Source organism: Leptodactylus fuscus, chromosome 1, assembly GCF_031893055.1.
Source record: "Leptodactylus fuscus isolate aLepFus1 chromosome 1, aLepFus1.hap2, whole genome shotgun sequence".
NCBI lineage: Eukaryota > Metazoa > Chordata > Amphibia > Anura > Leptodactylidae > Leptodactylus > Leptodactylus fuscus.
The window spans coordinates 255,869,957-255,889,840 of record NC_134265.1 but is presented as its reverse complement, the minus strand read 5'-3'; the positions used below and the strand labels follow the sequence as shown (position 1 = coordinate 255,889,840).

General features: G+C 47.6%; 1 pseudogene; it reads left to right on the top strand.

The window, feature by feature from the left end:
- Positions 1 to 455: 455 nt before the first annotated feature.
- Positions 456 to 579, top strand: LOC142190982 (small nucleolar RNA SNORA17; annotated as a pseudogene).
- The last annotated feature ends 19,305 nt before the right edge of the window (positions 580 to 19,884 follow it).

Here is a 19,884-nt window from a genome sequence, read left to right as displayed (position 1 = left end):
AGCAGCCTGACATTACAAGGGTGGTAAGGGCCATGGTTTTTGGCCCTTCCCAGGCTTATAATACCAGCCTGCGACCACCCCAATCCCCAGCAGTCTCTTTAGACAGCTGGGTATTGGACGATAGACAGCTCTTCCCGGCACCCCTGATGGTGTTGGGTGCCGGGGTCAGGGCCGCCGATAGGCCAGTACTACTGCTACTGGCGTCAGGGGCCCGGACAAATTTTAAAATGGGGGGGGCCCAGGCCCCCTGGTGCCGGCAGCAGTCATTGTATGTCCTGTTTCAACTCAGATCTGCGTCCAGAGGACGCAGATCTGAGTTGAGCACATACGCGGCTGAAGCGAGGAGCTGACACAGGTCAGCTCCTCGCTTCGCCACTGCCGCCTGTCTCGCTGACACATATGCGGCTGAAGCGAGGAGCTGACCTGTGTCAGCTCCTCACTTCGCCGCTGCCGCCTCTCTCGGTGACACATATGCGGCTGAGCCGGAACCCGACTCAGCCGCATATGTGTCAGCGAGAGAGGCGGCAGCGGCGAAGTGAGGAGCTGACACAGGTCAGCTCCTCGCTTCAGCCGCATACATGTCAGCGTCAGTGAGAGAGGCGGCAGCGGCGAAGCGAGGAGCTGACACAGGTCAGCTCCTCGCTTCAGCCGCATATGTGTCAGCGAGAGAGACACCCAGCGGCGAAGCGTGGAGCTGACCCGTGTCAGCTCCTTCCTTCAGCCGCATGTGTCAGTGAGAGAGACGCGCAGAGAGCGTCGAGGGAGCGGAGGAGAAGGTAAGTTTAATGTGGAGGTGGAACGTGAATCTGGGGGCAGATGAAAGAGAGGACGGAATGACACTGGGGCAGATGAAGGAGGGGACGGCATGACACTGTGGGGACATGAATCTGGGGGCAGAGATGGAGGGACATGAATCTGGGGGCAGAGATGGGGGACATGAATCTGGGGGCAGAGATGGAGGGGGGACATGAATCTGGGGGGACATGAATCTGGGGGCAGAGATGGAGGGGACATGAAACTGGGGGCAGAGATGTGGGGACATGAATCTAGGGGCAGAGATGGAAGGGGGACATGAAACTGGGGGCAGATGAAGGGTGTATATGAAACTGGGGGAGAGATAGAGGGGGGACATATAATTTACGGGTGACTGTAGGAGGATTATACTGTGTGCGGGCACATGAAAAATTAACGAGTGGGCGGAGTCAACACGAGAGTAGGCGGGGCTAAATTTGCTGTGGCGCGCTAAGCGCGCCACACATTTTGTCCCTCTTTTAGTTCTTCAAAAGTTGGGAGGTATGGAGATGGGGGGACATGAATCTGGGGGCAGAGATGGAGGGACATGAATCTGTGGGCAGAGATGGAGGGGACATTAATCTGGGGGCAGATGAAGGGTGTATATGAAGCTAGGGGAGAGATGGAGGGGGACATATAATTTACGGGTGACTGTAGGAGGATTATACAGTGTGCGGGCAAATGGAAAATTAATGAGTGGGCGGAGTCAACATAACAGTGGGTGGGGCTAAATTTCCCGCGGCGCGCAAAGCAAAAATGGGAGGGGGGGGGGGCCCAGACACTTAGGCTGTATGGGGCCCCAAAATTCCTGATGGCGGCCCTGGCCGGGGTAATAATTGGAGGGTTAGTGCTAGAATATTCACCAGCTAACACTAAGCCACACCTTAGTAATAGATGCTGTCTATCAGACAGTCACCATTTCTAAGGGGTAAGAAAGTATTTAAAAAAAAAAATCAAGAGACATGAGAGAAATTTCTCTCCGTCATACATGTCCCAAGCTCTCCGTCATACAGGTCCACCATGTGACCAGAATGATGGAGAGGTGGACTGTTAAAATGGCGGTTACACCCAGACAGTGGCAGACCTCATTACCATAATGAGGTCTGCCAGGTGTCAGCCATTTTCAAAGTGAAAGGCAGATAAGTCCTCAGTGGTTTCTGCAACTTGGGTATTGTTATGCTGGAGCTCTAGAAAAGGGTACCAGCATAACAATAGAGTGGGAAATTATCTATGGGGTGGGTGGACTACAACTCCCAGAAGCTCCAGGGCATCTGGAGCTGCTGGGAGTTGTAGTAATTGAAAGATTTGGGAGCAAAATAGGGGACAACAAAGCAGTTTGTGTTTGTAATTAAAATTGGTACTTACCTTCTCACTGTCTGCAGGTCTGGCCTGCTAGAATCCAGCCGCCGCGCTCAGCGTCAGGACATCAATGATGCATGAGGTAGAGATGAGCGAACACTAAAATGTTCGAGGTTCGAAATTCGATTCGAACAGCCGCTCAATGTTCGTGTGTTCGAACGGGTTTCGAACCCCATTATAGTCTATGGGGAACAGATACTCGTTAAGGGGGAAACCCAAATCCGTGTCTGGAGGGTCACCAAGTCCACTATGACACCCCAGGAAATGATGCCAACACCTCTGGAATGACACTGGGACAGCAGGGGAAGCATGTCTGGGGGCATCTAACACACCAAAGACCCTCTATTACCCCAACATCACAGCCTAACAACTACACACTTTACACACTCAATACCACCTCTCTGACAGTAGGAAAACACCTTGAAACATGTGTATTTGGCACTTGCAGTGAGGAGAGCTTGTCACCAGCAGTGAATTTGGCCCTTGTAGTAAGTTGAGGTTGGCACCAACATTTGTTTTGAAAATCAGGGTGGATTGAGCCTCTAACCAGCAGAGTTTGGGCAAATTCATGGTGGAGGGAGCCTCTAAACACCCCAGTTTGGGCAAATTCATGGTGGAGGGAGCCTCTAAAAACCCCAGTTTGGACCAATTCATGGTGGAGGGAGCCTCTAACCAGCCCAGTTTGGGCAAATTCATGGTGGAGGGAGCCTCTAAAAAACCCAGTTTGGACCAATTCATGGTGGAGGGAGCCTCTAACCAGCCCAGTTTGGGCAAATTCATGGTGGAGGGAGCCTCTAACCAGCCCAGTTTGGACCAATTAATGGTGGAGGGAGCCTCTAACCCGCCCAGTTTGGACCAATTAATGGTGGAGGGAGCCTCTAACCAGCCCAGTTTGGACCAATTCATGGTGGAGGGAGCCTCTAAACAGCCCAGTTTGGGCAAATTCATGGTGGAGGGAGCCTCTAAAAAACACAGTTTGGACCAATTCATGGTGGAGGGAGCCTCTAACCAGCCCAGTTTGGACCAATTAATGGTGGAGGGAGCCTCTAACCAGCCCAGTTTGGACCAATTCATGGTGGAGGGAGCCTCTAAACAGCCAAGTTTTGGGAAATTCATGGTGGAGGGAGCCTCTAACCAGCCCAGTTTGGACCAATTCATGGTGGAGGGAGCCTCTAAACAGCCAAGTTTTGGGAAATTCATGGTGGAGGGAGCCTCTAACCAGCCCAGTTTGGACCAATTCATGGTGGAGGGAGCCTCTAAAAAACCCAGTTTGGACCAATTCATGGTGGAGGGAGCCTCTAAACAGCCCAGTTTGGGCAAATTCATGGTGGAGGGAGCCTCTAACCAGCCCAGTTTGGACCAATTCATGGTGGAGGGAGCCTCTAAACAGCCCAGTTTGGGCAAATTCATGGTGGAGGGAGCCTCTAACCAGCCCAGTTTGGACCAATTCATGGTGGAGGGAGCCTCTAACCAGCCCAGTTTGGACCAATTAATGGTGGAGGGAGCCTCTAACCAGCCCAGTTTGGACCAATTCATGGTGGAGGGAGCCTCTAAACAGCCCAGTTTGGGCAAATTCATGGTGGAGGGAGCCTCTAAAAAACCCAGTTTGGACCAATTCATGGTGGAGGGAGCCTCTAACCAGCCCAGTTTGGACCAATTAATGGTGGAGGGAGCCTCTAACCAGCCCAGTTTGGACCAATTCATGGTGGAGGGAGCCTCTAACCAGCCCAGTTTGGACCAATTCATGGTGGAGGGAGCCTCTAAACAGCCCAGTTTGGGCAAATTCATGGTGGAGGGAGCCTCTAAAAAACCCAGTTTGGACCAATTCATGGTGGAGGGAGCCTCTAACCAGCCCAGTTTGGACCAATTAATGGTGGAGGGAGCCTCTAACCAGCCCAGTTTGGACCAATTCATGGTGGAGGGAGCCTCTAAACAGCCAAGTTTTGGGAAATTCATGGTGGAGGGAGCCTCTAACCAGCCCAGTTTGGACCAATTCATGGTGGAGGGAGCCTCTAAAAAACCCAGTTTGGACCAATTCATGGTGGAGGGAGCCTCTAAAAAAACCCAGTTTGGACCAATTCATGGTGGAGGGAGCCTCTAAACAGCCCAGTTTGGGCAAATTCATGGTGGAGGAAGCCTCTAACCAGCCCAGTTTGGACCAATTAATGGTGGAGGGAGCCTCTAAACAGCCCAGTTTGGGCAAATTCATGGTGGAGGGAGCCTCTAACCAGCCCAGTTTGGACCAATTCATGGTGGAGGGAGCCTCTAACCAGCCCAGTTTGGGCAAATTCATGGTGGAGGGAGCCTCTAAAAAACCCAGCTTGGACCAATTCATGGTGGAGGGAGCCTCTAACCAGCCCAGTTTGGGCAAATTCATGGTGGAGGGAGCCTCTAAAAAACCCAGTTTGGACCAATTCATGGTGGAGGGAGCCTCTAAACAGCCCAGTTTGGGCAAATTCATGGTGGAGGGAGCCTCTAACCAGCCCAGTTTGGACCAATTAATGGTGGAGGGAGCCTCTAAACAGCCCAGTTTGGACCAATTAATGGTGGAGGGAGCCTCTAACCAGCCCAGTTTGGACCAATTAATGGTGGAGGGAGCCTCTAACCAGCCCAGTTCGGACCAATTAATGGTGGAGGGAGCCTCTAACCAGCCCAGTTTGGACCAATTAATGGTGGAGGGAGCCTCTAACCAGCCCAGTTTGGACCAATTCATGGTGGAGGGAGCCTCTAAAAAACCCAGTTTGGACCAATTCATGGTGGAGGGAGCCTCTAAACAGCCCAGTTTGGGCAAATTCATGGTGGAGGGAGCCTCTAAACAGCCCAGTTTGGGCAAATTCATGATGGAGGGAGCCTCTAACCAGCCCAGTTTGGACCAATTAATGGTGGAGGGAGCCTCTAACCAGCCCAGTTTGGACCAATTCATGGTGGAGGGAGCCTCTAAACAGCCCAGTTTGGGCAAATTCATGGTGGAGGGAGCCTTAAAAAACCCAGTTTGGACCAATTCATGGTGGAGGGAGCCTCTAACCAGCCCAGTTTGGACCAATTAATGGTGGAGGGAGCCTCTAACCAGCCCAGTTTGGACCAATTCATGGTGGAGGGAGCCTCTAAACAGCCAAGTTTTGGGAAATTCATGGTGGAGGGAGCCTCTAACCAGCCCAGTTTGGACCAATTCATGGTGGAGGGAGCCTCTAAACAGCCAAGTTTTTGGAAATTCATGGTGGAGGGAGCCTCTAACCAGCCCAGTTTGGACCAATTCATGGTGGAGGGAGCCTCTAAAAAACCCAGTTTGGACCAATTCATGGTGGAGGGAGCCTCTAAAAAACCCAGTTTGGACCAATTCATGGTGGAGGGAGCCTCTAAACAGCCCAGTTTGGGCAAATTCATGGTGGAGGAAGCCTCTAACCAGCCCAGTTTGGACCAATTAATGGTGGAGGGAGCCTCTAAACAGCCCAGTTTGGGCAAATTCATGGTGGAGGGAGCCTCTAACCAGCCCAGTTTGGACCAATTCATGGTGGAGGGAGCCTCTAACCAGCCCAGTTTGGGCAAATTCATGGTGGAGGGAGCCTCTAAAAAACCCAGCTTGGACCAATTCATGGTGGAGGGAGCCTCTAACCAGCCCAGTTTGGGCAAATTCATGGTGGAGGGAGCCTCTAAAAAACCCAGTTTGGACCAATTCATGGTGGAGGGAGCCTCTAAACAGCCCAGTTTGGGCAAATTCATGGTGGAGGGAGCCTCTAACCAGCCCAGTTTGGACCAATTAATGGTGGAGGGAGCCTCTAAACAGCCCAGTTTGGACCAATTAATGGTGGAGGGAGCCTCTAACCAGCCCAGTTTGGACCAATTAATGGTGGAGGGAGCCTCTAACCAGCCCAGTTTGGACCAATTAATGGTGGAGGGAGCCTCTAACCACCCCAGTTTGGACCAATTAATGGTGGAGGGAGCCTCTAACCAGCCCAGTTTGGACCAATTCATGGTGGAGGGAGCCTCTAAAAAACCCAGTTTGGACCAATTCATGGTGGAGGGAGCCTCTAAACAGCCCAGTTTGGGCAAATTCATGGTGGAGGGAGCCTCTAAACAGCCCAGTTTGGGCAAATTCATGGTGGAGGGAGCCTCTAACCAGCCCAGTTTGGACCAATTAATGGTGGAGGGAGCCTCTAACCAGCCCAGTTTGGACCAATTCATGGTGGAGGGAGCCTCTAAACAGCCAAGTTTGGACCAATTCATGGTGGAGGGAGCCTCTAAAAAACCCAGTTTGGACCAATTCATGGTGGAGGGAGCCTCTAACCAGCCCAGTTTGGACCAATTAATGGTGGAGGGAGCCTCTAACCAGCCCAGTTTGGACCAATTAATGGTGGAGGGAGCCTCTAACCAGCCCAGTTTGGACCAATTCATGGTGGAGGGAGCCTCTAAACAGCCCAGTTTGGGCAAATTCATGGTGGAGGGAGCCTCTAACCAGCCCAGTTTGGACCAATTCATGGTGGAGGGAGCCTCTAAAAAACCCAGTTTGGACCAATTCATGGTGGAGGGAGCCTCTAAACAGCCCAGTTTGGGCAAATTCATGGTGGAGGGAGCCTCTAAACAGCCCAGTTTGGGCAAATTCATGGTGGAGGGAGCCTCTAACCAGCAGAGTTGGTGGAAATCAGGGTGGAGGGAGCCTCTAACCAGCAGAGTTGGGGGAAATCAGGGTGGAGGGAGCCTAGTATTAGCAGAATTGTGCAACGCTTATGGTGGATGAGTATGAGGATGCGGAGGAATTGGAGAGGTTGAGTACAGACATGGAGTTTCATGTTGGGGTGCTTTACACAGGTGGGCACAAAAATGACGGCTCTACCCAGTGGTGGTTCATTTTTATCAAAGTGAGCCGGTCGGCACTCTCAGCTGACAGACGGGTGCGCTTGTCAGTGATGATGCCACCGGCTGCACTGAACACCCTCTCAGATAGGACGCTGGCGGCAGGACAGGACAGCACCTCCAAGGCATATAGGGCAAGTTCAAGCCACAGGTCCAACTTCGACACCCAATACGTGTAGGGCGCAGAGGGGTCGGAGAGGACAGGGCTGTGGTCGGAAAGGTATTCCCGCAACATGCGCCTATACTTCTCACGCCTGGTGACACTAGGACCCTCCGTGGCGGCACTTTGGCGAGGGGGTGCCATCAAGGTGTCCCAGACCTTAGACAGTGTGCCCCTCGTTTGTGTGGACCGGTGAGAACTTGGTTGCCTACTGGAGGAACTGCCCTCCCTGCCGCCAACGTCACATGCTGGAAACATCTCCATCATATTCTGCACCAATTGCCTGTGGCAAGCATTGATGCGATTGGCCCTCCCCTCTACCGGAATAAAAGACGAGATGTTGTTTTTATACCGGGGGTCAAGGATAGCAAAGATCCAGTACTGGTTGTCCTCCATGATTTTGACAATACGCTTGTCGGTTGTAAAGCACCCCAACATGAACTCAGCCATGTCTGCCACAGTGTTAGTTGGCATGACTCCTCTGGCCCCACCGGAAAGTTCAATCTCCATTTCCTCCTCATCCTCCATGTCTACCCATCCGCGCTGCAACAATGGGACGATTCGAAGTTGCCCGGAAGCCTCCTGTATCACCATCACATCATCGGACAACTCTTCTTCCTCCTCCTCCTCCTCCTCCTCCTCCATTAAACGCAGTGAAGCGGACAGATGTGTGGACCTACTCTCCAGCTGTGACGGATCGGATGCTATCCCTAACTCCTCTGTGTGATCTGAGTTATCCCTGATGTCAATCAGGGATTCTCTCAGAACACACAAGAGCGGGATTGTAAGGCTCACCATCGCATCCTCAGAGCTCACCCTCCTTGTGGACTCCTCAAAGACCCGTAGGATGTCACAAAGGTCTCTCATCCATGGCCACTCATGGATGTGAAACTGAGGCAGCTGACTTTGTGGCACCCTAGGGTTTTGTAGCTGGTATTCCATCAAAGGTCTCTGCTGCTCAACCACTCTATTCAACATCTGAAACGTTGAGTTCCAGCGTGTGGGGACGTCGCACAAAAGCCGGTGTTGTGGCACATGCAGGCGTTGCTGGAGAGATTTTAAGCTAGCAGCGGCTACTGTCGACTTGCGAAAGTGGGCGCACATGCGCCGCACTTTCACCAGTAGCTCTGGAACATTGGGGTAGCTCTTTAGGAAACGTTGCACCACTAGGTTGAAGACGTGGGCCAGGCATGGAACATGTTGGAGTCCGGCAAGCTCCAGAGCTGCTACCAGGTTCCGGCCGTTATCACAAACGACCATGCCTGGGCCCAGGTGCAGCGGCTCAAACCATATTGCCGTCTCATCGAGGAGGGCATCCCTCACCTCGGAGGCAGTGTGCTGTCTGTCCCCCAAGCTGATCAGCTTCAGCACAGCCTGCTGACGTCTACCAACGCCAGTGCTGCAACGTTTCCAACTCGTAGCTGGGGTCAATCTAACAGCGGAGGAGGAGGCGGTGGCGGAGGAGGAGGCGGTGGCGGAGGAGGAGGCGGTAGAGGAGGAGGAGGAGGGGGGTGTTCTTCTCGTGTCCCTGCCAGGAATGTTAGGCGGGGAGACGAGGTACACCGGGCCAGTTTGGGAAGCAGTCCCAGCCTCAACTACATTCACCCAGTGTGCCGTCAGTGAAATGTAGCGTCCCTGTCCGCATGCACTTGTCCACGCGTCGGTGGTCAAGTGGACCTTTGTGCAAAGCGCGGAACTAAGGGCCCGCCTGATGTTGAGTGACACGTGCTGGTGCAAGGCGGGGACGGCACACCGGGAGAAGTAGTGACGGCTAGGGACGGCATAGCGAGGTGCCGCAGTTGCCATCAGGTCCAGGAAGGCGGGAGTTTCAACAAGCCGGAACGCCAACATCTCCTGGGCCAGCAGTTTAGCGATGTTGGCGTTCAAGGCTTGCGCGTGTGGGTGGTTAGCAGTGTATTTCTGCCGCCACTCCAATGTCTGAGAGATGGTGGGTTGTTGTAAAGAAACGCCTGATGGTGCCTTTGATGGTGCAGGAGAAGGAGATAAGACAGGACCAGGGGAGGATGAGGTAGAAGTCAACAAAGTGGCGGAGGCAGATGAAGTGGTGTCCTGGCTCGTCCTCTGGAGTGCATCGCCAGCACAGTCAGCAGTGGCAGTGGCAGAGGCAGTGGCAGAGGCAGTGGCAGTGGCGTGAACGGCAGGCGGCCTTTGTCCTGCCGTTGCTGCCTGCCACTGATTCCAGTGCTTGGATTCCAAATGACGGCGCATTGAAGTGGTGGACAGGTTGCTCTTCTCAGAGCCCCTAATCAATTTCGAGAGGCAAATTGTGCAGACAACACTATATCTGTCCTCGGCGCATTCCTTGAAAAAACTCCACACCTTCGAGAAACGTGCCCTCGAGGTGGGAGTTTTTCGGGGCTGGGTACGAACTGGAACATCTTGGGAGATTCCGGGTGTGGCCTGGCTTCGCCTAAGCTGCTGACCTCTGCCTCTGCCTCTAGCTACCCTTTTTGGTGCTGCACCTGCCTCAACATCCACACTACTTTCCCCGCTTGACATCCCCCCTGTCCAGGTCGGGTCAGTGTCCTCATCATCCACCACTTCCTCTTCCAACTCCTGTCTCATCTCCTCCTCCCGCACAATGCGCCGGTCAACTGGATGCCCTGACGGCAACTGCGTCACATCATCGTCGATGAGGGTGGGTTGCTGGTCATCCACCACCAAATCGAACGGAGATGGAGGAGACTCTAGTGTTTGAGCATCTGGACACAGATGCTCCTCTGTTAGGTTCGTGGAATCGTGACGTGGAGAGGCAGGTTGAGGGACAATGAAAGGAGCGGAGAACAGCTCTGGGGAGCAGGGACAGTTTGGGTTATTGTTCTGTAAAGCTTCGGAATTTTGGGAGGAAGGAAGACAAGACTGTTGGGTAATAGGAGGAGAGGAGGCAGAGTCTGACTGGCTGCTGGACAATGTGCTGTAAGCGTTCTCTGACAGCCATTGCAAGACCTGTTCCTGGTTCTCGGGCCTACTAAGGTTTGTACCCTGCAGTTTAGTTAATGTGGCAAGCAACCCTGGCACTGTGGAGTGGCGCAATGCTTGCTGCCCCACAGGAGTAGGCACGGGACGCCCTGTGGCTTCACTGCTACCTTGCTCCCCAGAACCATTCCCCCGACCTCGCCCACGGCCTCGTCCACGTCCCTTTCCGGGAGCATTGCGCATTTTGAATTCCTAGTTAGAAATTGGCACTGTATACCAGTAGTAAAAATTGTGGGTGCACGTAACCCCAATATATTCTTTGAATTCCCAGTCAGACACTGGCACTATATGGCAGTAGCAAGAAATGAGGGTATTTGTATTCCCAATATACTCTTTGAATTCCCAGTCAGACAATGGCACTGTATACCAGTAGTAAAAATTGTGGGTGCACGTAACCCCAATATATTCTTTGAATTCCCAGTCAGAAACTGGCACTATATGGCAGTAGCAAGAAATGAGGGTATTTGTATTCCCAATATACTCTTTGAATTCCCAGTCAGACAATGGCACTGTATACCAGTAGTAAAAATTGTGGGTGCACGTAACCCCAATATATTCTTTGAATTACCAGTCAGAAACTGGCACTATATGGCAGTAGCAAGAAATGAGGGTATTTATAACCCCAATATATTCTTTGAATTCCCAGTCAGACAATGGCACTGTATACCAGTAGTAAAAATTGTGGGTGCACGTAACCCCAATATATTCTTTGAATTACCAGTCAGAAACTGGCACTATATGGCAGTAGCAAGAAATGAGGGTATTTGTATTCCCAATATACTCTTTGAATTCCCAGTCAGACAATGGCACTGTATACCAGTAGTAAAAATTGTGGGTGCACGTAACCCCAATATATTCTTTGAATTACCAGTCAGAAACTGGCACTATATGGCAGTAGCAAGAAATGAGGGTATTTATAACCCCAATATATTCTTTGAATTCCCAGTCAGACAATGGCACTGTATACCAGTAGTAAAAATTGTGGGTGCACGTAACCCCAATATATTCTTTGAATTCCCAGTCAGAAACTGGCACTATATGGCAGTAGCAAGAAATGAGGGTATTTGTATTCCCAATATACTCTTTGAATTCCCAGTCAGACAATGGCACTGTATACCAGTAGTAAAAATTGTGGGTGCACATAACCCCAATATATTCTTTGAATTCCCAGTCAGACAATGGCACTGTATACCAGTATTAAAAATTGTGGGTGCACATAACCCCCATATATTCTTTGAATTCCCAGTCAGACAATGGCACTGTATACCAGTATTAAAAATTGTGGGTGCACATAACCCCCATATATTCTTTGAATTCCCAGTCAGACAATGGCACTATATACCAGTAGTAAAAATTGTGGGTACACATAACCCCAATATATTCTTTGAATTCCCAGTGAGACAATGGCACTGTATACCAGTATTAAAAATTGTGGGTGCACGTAACCCCCATATATTCTTTGAATTCCCAGTCAGACAATGGCACTATATACCAGTATTAAAAATTGTGGGTGCACATAACCCCCATATATTCTTTGAATTCCCAGTCAGACAATGGCACTGTATACCAGTATTAAAAATTGTGGGTGCACATAACCCCCATATATTCTTTGAATTCCCAGTGAGACAATGGAACTGTATAGCAGTATTAAAAATTGTGGGTGCACATAACCCCCATATATTCTTTGAATTCCCAGTCAGACAATGGCACTGTATACCAGTATTAAAAATTGTGGGTGCACATAACCCCCATATATTCTTTGAATTCCCAGTGAGACAATGGCACTGTATAGCAGTAGCAAAAATTGTGGGTGCACGTCACCCCAATATATTCTTTGAATTCCCAGTCAGACAATGGCACTGTATACCAGTAGTAAAAATTGTGGGTGCACATAACCCCCATATATTCTTTGAATTCCCAGTGAGACAATGGCACTGTATAGCAGTAGCAAAAATTGTGGGTGCACGTCACCCCAATATATTCTTTGAATTCCCAGTCAGACAATGGCACTGTATACCAGTAGTAAAAATTGTGGGTGCACATAACCCCCATATATTCTTTGAATTCCCAGTCAGACAATGGCACTGTATACCAGTATTAAAAATTGTGGGTGCACATAACCCCCATATATTCTTTGAATTCCCAGTGAGACAATGGAACTGTATAGCAGTAGCAAAAATTGTGGGTGCACGTAACCCCCATATATTCTTTGAATTCCCAGTCAGACAATGGCACTATATACCAGTATTAAAAATTGTGGGTGCACATAACCCCCATATATTCTTTGAATTCCCAGTCAGACAATGGCACTGTATACCAGTAGTAAAAATTGTGGGTGCACATAACCCCAATATATTCTTTGAATTCCCAGTCAGACAATGGCACTGTATACCAGTATTAAAAATTGTGGGTGCACATAACCCCCATATATTCTTTGAATTCCCAGTCAGACAATGGCACTGTATACCAGTATTAAAAATTGTGGGTGCACATAACCCCCATATATTCTTTGAATTCCCAGTCAGACAATGGCACTGTATACCAGTATTAAAAATTGTGGGTGCACATAACCCCCATATATTCTTTGAATTCCCAGTGAGACAATGGAACTGTATAGCAGTAGCAAAAATTGTGGGTGCACGTAACCCCCATATATTCTTTGAATTCCCAGTCAGACAATGGCACTATATACCAGTATTAAAAATTGTGGGTGCACATAACCCCCATATATTCTTTGAATTCCCAGTCAGACAATGGCACTGTATACCAGTATTAAAAATTGTGGGTGCACATAACCCCAATATATTCTTTGAATTCCCAGTCAGACAATGGCACTGTATACCAGTATTAAAAATTGTGGGTGCACATAACCCCAATATATTCTTTGAATTCCCAGTCAGACAATGGCACTGTATACCAGTATTAAAAATTGTGGGTGCACATAACCCCCATATATTCTTTGAATTCCCAGTCAGACAATGGCACTGTATACCAGTATTAAAAATTGTGGGTGCACATAACCCCCATATATTCTTTGAATTCCCAGTCAGACAATGGCACTATATACCAGTAGTAAAAATTGTGGGTGCACATAACCCCAATATATTCTTTGAATTCCCAGTCAGACAATGGCACTGTATACCAGTATTAAAAATTGTGGGTGCACATAACCCCCATATATTCTTTGAATTCCCAGTCAGACAATGGCACTATATACCAGTATTAAAAATTGTGGGTGCACATAACCCCAATATATTCTTTGAATTCCCAGTCAGACAATGGCACTGTATACCAGTATTAAAAATTGTGGGTGCACATAACCCCCATATATTCTTTGAATTCCCAGTGAGACAATGGCACTGTATAGCAGTAGCAAAAATTGTGGGTGCACGTCACCCCAATATATTCTTTGAATTCCCAGTCAGACAATGGCACTGTATACCAGTAGTAAAAATTGTGGGTGCACATAACCCCCATATATTCTTTGAATTCCCAGTCAGACAATGGCACTGTATACCAGTATTAAAAATTGTGGGTGCACATAACCCCCATATATTCTTTGAATTCCCAGTGAGACAATGGAACTGTATAGCAGTAGCAAAAATTGTGGGTGCACGTAACCCCCATATATTCTTTGAATTCCCAGTCAGACAATGGCACTATATACCAGTATTAAAAATTGTGGGTGCACATAACCCCCATATATTCTTTGAATTCCCAGTCAGACAATGGCACTGTATACCAGTAGTAAAAATTGTGGGTGCACATAACCCCAATATATTCTTTGAATTCCCAGTCAGACAATGGCACTGTATACCAGTATTAAAAATTGTGGGTGCACATAACCCCCATATATTCTTTGAATTCCCAGTCAGACAATGGCACTGTATACCAGTATTAAAAATTGTGGGTGCACATAACCCCCATATATTCTTTGAATTCCCAGTCAGACAATGGCACTATATACCAGTAGTAAAAATTGTGGGTACACATAACCCCAATATATTCTTTGAATTCCCAGTGAGACAATGGCACTGTATACCAGTATTAAAAATTGTGGGTGCACATAACCCCCATATATTCTTTGAATTCCCAGTCAGACAATGGCACTGTATACCAGTATTAAAAATTGTGGGTGCACATAACCCCATATATTCTTTGAATTCCCAGTGAGACAATGGAACTGTATAGCAGTATTAAAAATTGTGGGTGCACGTAACCCCCATATATTCTTTGAATTCCCAGTCAGACAATGGCACTGTATACCAGTATTAAAAATTGTGGGTGCACGTAACCCCCATATATTCTTTGAATTCCCAGTCAGACAATGGCACTGTATACCAGTATTAAAAATTGTGGGTGCACATAACCCCCATATATTCTTTGAATTCCCAGTGAGATAATGGCACTGTATAGCAGTAGCAAAAATTGTGGGTGCACGTCACCCCAATATATTCTTTGAATTCCCAGTCAGACAATGGCACTGTATACCAGTAGTAAAAATTGTGGGTGCACATAACCCCCATATATTCTTTGAATTCCCAGTCAGACAATGGCACTGTATACCAGTATTAAAAATTGTGGGTGCACATAACCCCCATATATTCTTTGAATTCCCAGTGAGACAATGGAACTGTATAGCCGTAGCAAAAATTGTGGGTGCACGTAACCCCCATATATTCTTTGAATTCCCAGTCAGACAATGGCACTATATACCAGTATTAAAAATTGTGGATGCACATAACCCCCATATATTCTTTGAATTCCCAGTCAGACAATGGCACTGTATACCAGTAGTAAAAATTGTGGGTGCACATAACCCCAATATATTCTTTGAATTCCCAGTCAGACAATGGCACTGTATACCAGTATTAAAAATTGTGGGTGCACATAACCCCCATATATTCTTTGAATTCCCAGTCAGACAATGGCACTGTATACCAGTATTAAAAATTGTGGGTGCACATAACCCCCATATATTCTTTGAATTCCCAGTCAGACAATGGCACTATATACCAGTAGTAAAAATTGTGGGTACACATAACCCCAATATATTCTTTGAATTCCCAGTGAGACAATGGCACTGTATACCAGTATTAAAAATTGTGGCTGCACATAACCCCCATATATTCTTTGAATTCCCAGTGAGACAATGGAACTGTATAGCAGTATTAAAAATTGTGGGTGCACGTAACCCCCATATATTCTTTGAATTCCCAGTCAGACAATGGCACTGTATACCAGTATTAAAAATTGTGGGTGCACATAACCCCCATATATTCTTTGAATTCCCAGTGAGACAATGGCACTGTATAGCAGTAGCAAAAATTGTGGGTGCACGTCACCCCAATATATTCTTTGAATTCCCAGTCAGACAATGGCACTATATACCAGTAGCAAAAATTGTGGGTGTATATAGCCCCAATTCTATTGCTAGGGGACTTGCAGGGTATTTCTGAGGTGAAGGTGGGGGGGCACACCGTTGGAACGGGGATTTGGGGTGTATATATGGGGTATACGGGAATACACTGTCAGTGTGTTCCATTCAGGATCCTGGGAAAGCTGGGTTGCGGCGATTGAGCCCGTCAGTGCCACGTTACACTGACAAGCTTCTCCCTGGAATTGAAGTTATATGTAAGCCCAATATATTCTTTGAATTCCCAGTGAGACAATGGCACTATATGGCAGTAGCAAAAATAGTGGGTGTATATAGCCCCAATCCTATTGCTAGGGGACTTGCAGGGTATTTCTGGGGTGAAGGTGGGGGGGCACACCGTTGGAACGGGTATCGGGGGTATATATCGGGTATACGGGAATACACTGTCAGTGTATTCCATTCAGGATCCTGGGAAAGCTGGGTTGCGGCGATTGAGCCCGTCAGTGCCACGTTACACTGACAAGCTTCTCCCTGGAATTTAGCTCTTATAAGAGCTGTTGGTTGTCTTCTCCTTCCTATCCTAGCCTGTCCCTGCCTACCAGAATCTAAGCCCTAGCTAACTGGACGGAAACCTCCGTCCTCGGTGAATTGCAAGCTCAGAATGACGCGAAGCTGGGCGGCGCTGTTCTTTTAAATTAGAGGTCACATGTTTTCGGCAGCCAATGGGTTTTGCCTACTTTTTTCAACGTCACCGGTGTCGTAGTTCCTGTCCCACCTACCCTGCGCTGTTATTGGAGCAAAAAAGGCGCCAGGGAAGGTGGGAGGGGAATCGAGTAATGGCGCACTTTACCACGCGGTGTTCGATTCGATTCGAACATGCCGAACAGCCTAATATCCGATCGAACATGAGTTCGATAGAACACTGTTCGCTCATCTCTAGCATGAGGAAAAGAGCTGCAACTGGATTGGCCAATCCATTACTAGGCTACAGGGGGCAGGCCCAAATAGCTAGGGACATTCTCCCGCCACTGCGCTACGCTGGCAGCCGGCCATTTTTATGTAGCGTAGCAGCGTAGCCACCTAAACCTCCTCTGACCTGGGCAGGGGCCTGATTGAAATGTCAGGGCCCCGATCGGTCTCCTAACCATCCCGATCCAGCCCTTGGACTGCTGCGGGCGCCAGGGGCCCGGCACACGGTGGCGGGCCAAAACCGCCCCCCCCCCCCCACATTTTTCATTTTGGCCGGGCCCCTGACGCCAGTAGCTGTAATACTGGCCTATCGGCGGCCCTGCGTCTGAGCATGCTCAGTAAGGTGAAAGTTGGATGGTTAGACTGACCCGCAGGTGGCGCTGTGCGCTATGATAGCAACCTGCGGGACCCAATCCTGACAAACAGGAAGACAAGATCAGCAAGTATCTAGGCAATGTCTGGACTGGAGCGGCAGGGGATTGGTAACCTTATCATTGCTTTTTCTTTCCTTATGCCATGCTGACCATTATTTTTCCAGATTTTTTTTTCACTGGAAAAATCCCTTTTATTTGCTTAAAGTTTTGTTTATGTTTTGTTTGAACTTAGTATTTTTTTTAAAACTTACATCCAGTTATAAAACACCTTGCATGCAACCAATGTACAGTACAGCTGAATATAAGAAACTGATTTCTACTTACACATTTATAAAGAGGGGAGGGGGAACTTGCTGAAAATGACACACAAGTAATTGCTGCTGCTACACTCTGCTACTCTGTGAGTGAATGATAGGTCTTTTAATGCTGCTATATCTTTCAGATGAGACACAACACTACACAAAATGATGCAGACAGACAAGATCAAGAAGATCACTATGTAAATGAACAGCCTGTGAGAAGATAAAGAGAAGGAAAGCAGCTTAATAAGTAGAGTTTTGCTACCAGAACACAAACTTGCAGTACAGGAAAAACTTATTTGGCATAAGCCTATAAGAAACAAGCAGATAAGGAACTGTGGGGCTGAGAGAGTGTGCAGAGTCTTAAAGGGGTTGCTCACTGGCTGTGATGTCATGGATTCCTTTCACGTGACCACTAAGGCCAATCAGCGGCCTCAGCAAGCTTCAGGAAGGGACCAGTGATGTCACAAGTAGTGACATCACATGCCATTTGCTGATTGGACTCAGCAGTCATGCGACCACTGAGGCCAATCAGCGGCTTCGGTGGAACTCCGGAAGAGACCCGTTCAGCAGAAGGTCTGGAATGCGCTGGCAGGACACTGGAGCATTGGGAACAGGTGAGTGTGATTTTTTTTTTCCACTGCCCCTGGCTGATTTAAAAGTTAAAGGGGTTGTCCATTTTTGCCTGGGCAACCCCTTTAAGTATGAATTTTAATTCAGTGCTTTTAGATTAAGTGCACCAAGAAGATAACTAACTTCATGCTTCTTTTTGTTTTTGTTGTATATATCCTCATTAGGATGAACTCCATTGGTGCCAATGCAACTCAGTGCACATATTGTATGCTTTCCTGAAACAACTGTTTGAAGGGGCATATTGTTGTGCAGGGTATAGAAGAATTGCTAACCTGAAAGTCTAGATTCTGAATGTAAATGGGCAACACTCACAATGTGTGTAATTGACAACATGGAGAGAAGTTTGCTATTTACTCACACGGCAAGGAGACCAAGGCTGGGAGAACTTTACAGTGGGAGTGTAGTACCCCCATTTGGAAGCAGCAAGGTTTACAGTTGTCAAATAAAGTTAAACCTGTTTCAACTGCATTTCTGCATTACCATCAGGGCCCTTCTATACACCAGCACACTGGCTGAGGCTGAAAGAGGACCCCTCTCCAACTGGAAGTGCCCTAGGGAACTCCTACCACCTCCATTTCTCTCCTTCATCAGTGTCTGGACTAGGAGCTGAGCTGGGGAGATTGGTTGAGGGCACTCTGCATATCCGGTGTCACAGATACTGCCTATATGACTACCATCCTCCGTTCCCTCTTTCTGAGCTGCAACATAGTAACACAATTAGTGGTAAATGGGTGATCCTATATAATGATTTAAGAGACTTGAGAAAAAAGCCTAGTGCAAGGACCTCAAAGGTAGTATTTTCGGAAATATTACTTGTACCACAGGCCACACAGAAGAGGAAATGGGAATAAATGAAGTAATGAAATGACTCAATGGCTGGTGTAGGAAGGAGGGGTGTGAATTCTTGGAGCACTTGACTAACTTCGGTGTTGGCTACAGGCTCTTCAGTAGGGATGGGCTGCACTTTAATGGGTAGGGTGAAGTTGGGAGACAACATGGCTGGATGGTTGGAGGAGTGTTTAAACTTGAGATCGTAGGAGGACATAAAAGGTATGGAAGGAGAAAATAGTGTACATAGTGACATGGTAATAGGCCAACAAACTGGGGTTAGAGTGGAGGAAAGGGTTAGAACAGTTAATAAGAAATGCAGAATAGGGATAAAAGAAAAAAACTAAAGTGAGAGCATTTCACCAGCAATCTAGATGAGGATTCTTTATTGTAAGAGCAGTGAGGCTATGGAACTCACTGCCACATGATGTTGTGATAGTGGATACATTGCGCAAGTTCAAGAAGGGCCTGGATGCCTTTCTTGAATTGAGAAATATTACAGATTACAGGTTTTAGATTTTTGGTAAAGGCAAGTTGATTCATGGTTTTGTATCCATGTTTTTTTTTTTTTGCCATCTTCTGTATCAACACTGTGGAGATGTAGTTTGGACTTGATGGAACTATTTCTTCACCCAACCTTAATTTACTATGTTGCTATGAGAAGGAAGCAGATTTTTGTTATATATGTATTATATATTATTATATTATTCTGATTATTCATTCTAGAGTGAACATTGATGGATGCAGATAATAAATTATTGTTCTATGCCTCTATATTGGCATGATCAGTGCCTCCTTTCTTTCTCAGTGGGGAATGTTAGAACAACCCTAAATATGGATTTTCACAGCAATCCATGTGTCCAATAATCTATCTATCTATCTATCTATCTATCTATCTATCTATCTATCTATCTATCTATCTATCTATCGATCTACCTTTTGATCTCTACCTGCATATCTATCTGTACACGCCGCCTTAGCAATATACTTACTGTAATGCAAAACAAACATTGTAGTCTATGTATTTTACTGGACAATTAATAAGATTCGAAGCCTGGGCATACTCAATAAATAAAATGAAAAACTACACTTAAAAAAATACGAAAATATGCATGAGGTCAAACCTTACTCATACTTTAAACACTATACCATGACGATTCATTAAAACAGCATGAAGCTCAGAGGTCTGCCAATTATTTCCCCATAGCTTGTCTGACTGCTGCTTTACAACCTAGCACTGCCTAG